Raw genomic sequence first — 4,777 nt, forward strand, 5'->3', positions numbered from 1 at the left:
ATCCTAAGTGCCAGCTCAAATGAGGTTCTAGTGCTAGCTAAAGATAAGAACAAACCATTGTCGCTCCTGATACTCTCAAGATTTTGCACATGACTAGCTTTCATAAAAGGCCTCACTCAAGCAAATCAAAGTTGGTTTCAAGGAATGGTAAGGGTTCAAGGGCATGGGAGTGTCATTTGGGTTAACAGAGAGTGGTGCAATGAAATAAGATAACCCAAATGTGTATGAAATCCATGACTAAGTATGCAAGTGCCCATGTGCAAGAGAGATTAAGTTCATTTCGCTCAAGTTCAGCTTGGAGTTGGTTTCAAGAACAATGTCAATATCAAGCAAGCAAACAGGTTTCCAACAAGAGTTTTCAAGGCTCGAAACATGCAAGCTTTTACAAGAGATGGATTCCAGACAAGTACCTTAAGGCATTTTTAATCATTGCTCCCTATGCAAGTGAATGCAACATATATGCATGTTTCTAGACTCAATCTTAAGGATGCAAGATGCAACTACATGCTTCTTTTTGTGTTTTTCAAAAACTTTTTTTTTAGTTAATTTTTTTTGGTTTTTCTATGCAAATATGTATGTACAATGCAATGCATGAGACTCAAAATTATCAAAGAAAACATGATCAAATACTTGGTACCTTGGTACCTCCCCCAAACTTAGTTCACACAATCTCTGTGTTAGTAAGTTGAAAGAGATACCTAAAAGAGAGATAAATGCAAAGAAAAACTGGTATATACAATGGAAAGGTGGTGGAGTGGTACCTCAAGTGGAAAGTGGAGAAGGAGGATCCTTCCCACCTTCAAGAGTGATGGTGAGGACCTGAGAGAGAGGCTCTTGAAGCTTGGTTAGATCATCTTGGAGTTGATGAGTCCTTGTGGCCTTCTTGTCATGAGCAGCCTTTGTGGCTCGACTCACCTCCTCCTTTTAGCACTTTTCAAGTGCTCATCACAAATCTCTTTAGAGGACTCTCCATCAAGATTTCTTCCTTACTAACAACCACTGCATCCTTGATCTTCTCAATGGAGGGATCTCCACAAGTGATGGTTCCACAATACTCAACATCCAGTGGAGATTTAGTTGGGTAAGAGACAGCTTTGTTCACATTGAGGAGTGTGACCTTCTTGTTGGCAAAATCGATGCAAGCACCCACACTAGTAAGGAATGGTGTGCCCAGGATCAATGGAACTCTCTTTTTAGTTGCCATCTTCAAGACAGTAAGGTCTATAGGTATGTTGCAAGAACCAATCTTCAAAGGGAAGTCCTTGATGAAACCTATAGGGGTAGTAGAAGAAGAATCCCCAAACGTGAGAGAGGAAGTATCTGACTCCATGTGTTCAATCTCAAGACTCTTCACCATCTCCATTGAGATCACATTCACACTTGCACCAGAATCAACAAGAGCATCATCAAAGGTGAGTTTACCAAGGGAGCAAGACAAGGTGAACTTCCCTTGGGATTCTAGTTTAGGGAGAGACTTTGATGTGACTGGTGGATCAAGTTTCAAAGTTTAGATGTTGAGAAGCTCTGCTACTTCTGTTTGGTGGTCTACAATGTCCTTAATGAGCATCATTTGGATATGAGCCTCACGCATACCCGAAATCGCTGGAAGCTTAAGTCCAATATCACTTAGGTCTTTTCTGAACTTTGAAATCACCTTCTTTTGAGCTTTGGTGAGGACCCTTTGTGGAAATGGGAGCTTGTCATAGGGTGACTGCTCAACCTCAGTGTTGTCCTCCAGCTTGACCTGTTTCAGCTTCTTGTCAGCTCTCTTCGCAACTGGTTTCTCAGCCCTGGGTTCATCTCCCTTCAAAATCTTTGCTTCAACCATTTTGTCAGCTTCCTCCACAATCTTTGCCTCAGCTGTTGCTACAATCAGATGCTCAACATGTTCAATCCCAGTTCCAAACACCAATCTTTCAATTTCATCTACTTCTTTCTTGTGGTTACTCAATTCAATCCTTGAAGAACTAGTAGAGAGGACAACATTGCAATACTCCTTGGTATTTTTCTCCGATTTTCCAGGTAGAGACCCTTGCTGGCGATTCTGGTGAGTGGTCATGGAAGCAAACTGGTTTTCCGAAGCTCTTAACTTGTTGTTGAGCTCATTGTAACTTCCATCAATCTTGGAGTGAAGGTTCTTCAACTCATATCCAACCTGCTTCTCACTTCTAGTATGAGACTCCAGGATCTGTTTCAGTAGAACATCAATGCTGCTTTCCTGAGGAGTAGAGGTAGAAGGATTAGCTTGTTGTTGAGAAGACTGGTTCCCTTTGTTGGAGAAACCAGGAGGAAGGTTTTGCTGAGGCTGATAATTGCCTTGCTGGTTGTTCCTAGGCTGATAACCACTCTGTTGGTTGTTAGGATAGGATTTCTGTTGGTAGTTGTTGTACTGGAAGTTGGGCTCTTTCTTGTACCAACTGCCATTGTTGTTGATGAAACACAGCTCTTCTTGACCTTCCAAACCCTCAACCTCATTGACAACATGTGGTGTCTCTTAGTTTGGGTTACCAACAAACTTCAGCTGCTCTTGGGTGGATTTATCAGCAATGAGTATGTCTATCTTATCCAGTAGGGCCTTTAACTCCTTCCTCGTTTGCTTGTCATCTGTTCTACTGCCTCTGTCGTGGTATCCACTGTAGACTGCGTCACTCTTTACCATGTTGTCAACCAGCTCCTCTGCATCTTCCTCAGTTCTTCCCAAGAAGAACCCATTGCTAGCTGTATCTAATCTGGCTCTGTACTTAGGAAGAGCACCCCTGTAGAATGTGCTCAGCAAGCTTTGCTTAGAGAAACCATGGTGTGGGCATTGAGCTTGGTAGCCCTTGAATCTCTCCCAGGCTTCACTGAATCCTTCTGAGTTCTTCTGTTGAAAGCTGGAAATCTCATTTCTCAGCTTAGCAGTTCTTGAAGTAGAGAAGAACTTCTCCAAAAATGCTTTCTTGCAGTCATCCCAGGTGGTGATAGAGTCGCTGGGTAGATAGACTTCTCCCACTGACGTGCCTTATCCCCCAAAGAGAAGGGAATAACTTGAGCTTTAAGGCGTCCTCTGACACACCATTGGTTTTTGACAACCCACAGTAGCTGTCGAACCTGTCCAACTGATCAAATGGGTCCTCTAAAGCCAAGCCATGATACTTGTTGTTCTCGATCACGTGAGGAGTCCTGATTTGATCTCAAAGTTATTAGCTGCCACAAGCCGGTGCTCGGATTCCCAGTCTATGACCATGAATGTTGGGACGGTCATAAGTGCCAATGGGTCGAGCTGCTCGCTGTGGGTGTTCTGGCCCTTGCGGTTGATTTGCCATATCAATATCCAATCTCTGCAAGTGAGGCCTGTTGCTCTTCTTCTCTTCTCGCTCTAGCACACTCTCTCTAAAGCTCTGATGTCTGCAACTTGGAACTAGGTTGATGGACCCCTGCCCCTCAAGTTCATACACCTGAAAGTTAAAGGGAGGTGAAGAAGGAGAATCAGTAACAAAAGAAAATAAAAATGACTTAGTCTCAAGCAAGTGACTAAATCTCAATGTTGAAATCAACTCAGAATTTGGCAACGGCGCCAATTTGATGTTAGGAATTTTCAAGGCTCCTAAGACAAATGATGTAGTATAAAAGATTGTCGAACCAATTCTAAGGGATTTCAAAGCACCGAGAATTCAAGTACGTACTTAATCTAAGTGCAACCGATAATTTGGATGGTTTTAAATACTACAAATAATAGAATGCAATAACAGAACAATAAAACAATAAAATAAGTGACTTTCTTTGGTTATGATAAAAGAGAACTCATGGGTATAGGAATTAAACCTTGGGTGATCAAGTTTCGAACTAAGGATGGCAAATGATCAGTCAAAATATCAACCTTAAGCTTAGACACAATCTTAAACAAACTCTATGTCTAGATGAATGTTCATTTACTAACATATTTCAAACATCAAATGTCTTTGGTTGAATAATATGAAAGCAATCATTACTAACAAGTCTATTGGTATCTTAACACCTTTAACAACAAAGTCTTTGGTAAATTATGTTAAAGCTTAGGAGAGTTGTCTCAGGCATTTCATCAAACACTTGTGGGTGGGAAATGCCTAAAGATCACTTTTGAGAAGCCAACTCAGAAGATGATTATGAATACTCTACTAGCAGGGAATAAGAAGGATCTACACTATAACATCCTAGATCTAGCTTATCACCCTTAATCTCCCTAACCCATGAATTCAAGAGTGAATTACTCATGTACTCTCATGATTCCTTTTAAAACCCATATGGGATTTCAGATTAATCATGTAGAGAAATACAGATTATAGATTAGAAATCAACAGGATACATATGATCAATGAATCAAGAGATGAACTTTTTCAAGAGGTTTTTGGTGGTTTTCTCCAAGATCAAAGATCCTCTCCTTGGCTTACAAAAGGTACTAAACTTAGGTTTAGAAAGTGTAAAAAGTCAAGACAAATGAACTAAAGGTCCCTAGAAAAATCATAAGTTTCGACTGAGTAAATGACGCACAGAGACTTCGTGGTGTAGCTCGGGAGGTCGCTCTGGGTGGGAGCTACCTCAGGTGGTCGCTCTGAGAGGTCGCTCCAGGCCTATTATTTTTTTGCCTCCAAAGTGATGAAAAGGCGAGTGACTTCGGGTGGTGTAGCCGGGAGGTCGCTCTGGGTTGGGAGCTACCTTATGGTGTCGCTCTGGAAGGTCACTCTGCGATGCTCGACCAGGATGGTAGCCTCTAGTAAATTGATCATAACTCCTTCATTACATCTCCAAATAACTTGAA

General features: G+C 41.6%; 1 non-coding gene across 1 annotated transcript; it reads left to right on the top strand.

Moving 5' to 3' along the window:
* The first annotated feature begins 2,789 nt into the window (after positions 1–2,789).
* Positions 2,790–2,896, top strand: LOC125596339. The gene has a single exon (XR_007331000.1). It is a non-coding gene; the product is annotated as a small nucleolar RNA R71 (small nucleolar RNA).
* Positions 2,897–4,777: the final 1,881 nt, after the last annotated feature.

Source organism: Brassica napus, unplaced genomic scaffold, assembly GCF_020379485.1.
Source record: "Brassica napus cultivar Da-Ae unplaced genomic scaffold, Da-Ae ScsIHWf_1191;HRSCAF=1706, whole genome shotgun sequence".
In the NCBI taxonomy this organism is placed as follows: Eukaryota; Viridiplantae; Streptophyta; class Magnoliopsida; order Brassicales; family Brassicaceae; genus Brassica; species Brassica napus.